Raw genomic sequence first — 674 nt, 5'->3', positions numbered from 1 at the left:
GGTCATAGGTTGGTTTGAATAGGTGGGCGATGTCTGTTCAAGATGCACTTGTGGGTGGTCTCCTCTGGGTTCCCGCCACATACCTAATGTACAGTAAATACAGTTTATATCTATATTCTGCTCCTGCACATAACTATTCGCAGGAACGTGCGATCTTCTGCAAACCAACACCGGAATATTACCCTTAAAATACCCTACAGCTGGATACCAAATACCACCTTATAACCTTGTTCTGTCCCCTCCTATCCTGTAAAGGTGAATCCCTTTGTTCTGATAACATTGAAACTGTTGTAACTTGCTGATGTGGTGCGGGGAGACTATGGGGGTAACTCCAAGTTGATCGCAGCAGGAATTTTTTTTAGCAGTTGGGCAAAACCATGTGCACTGCAGGGGAGGCAGATATAACATGTGCAGAGAAAGTTAGATTTGGGTGTGGTGTGTTCAATCTTGAATCTAAATTGCAGTGTAAAAATAAAGCAGCCAGTATTTACCCTACACAGAAACAAAATAACCCACCCAAATCTAACTCCTCTGCCCATGTTACATCTGCCTCCCCTGCAGTGCACATGGTTTTGCCCAACTGCTAACAAAGTTCCTGCTGCGATCAACTCAGAATTACCCCCTATGTGTACATTGTGCACTATTTGGATTAAATATGTAATGTGTTTTGATGG

The sequence above is a fragment of the Pseudophryne corroboree genome, chromosome 2 (genome assembly GCF_028390025.1).
Source record: "Pseudophryne corroboree isolate aPseCor3 chromosome 2, aPseCor3.hap2, whole genome shotgun sequence".
NCBI classification, from domain to species: domain Eukaryota; kingdom Metazoa; phylum Chordata; class Amphibia; order Anura; family Myobatrachidae; genus Pseudophryne; species Pseudophryne corroboree.
Note: the sequence above shows the minus strand (reverse complement) of the source record.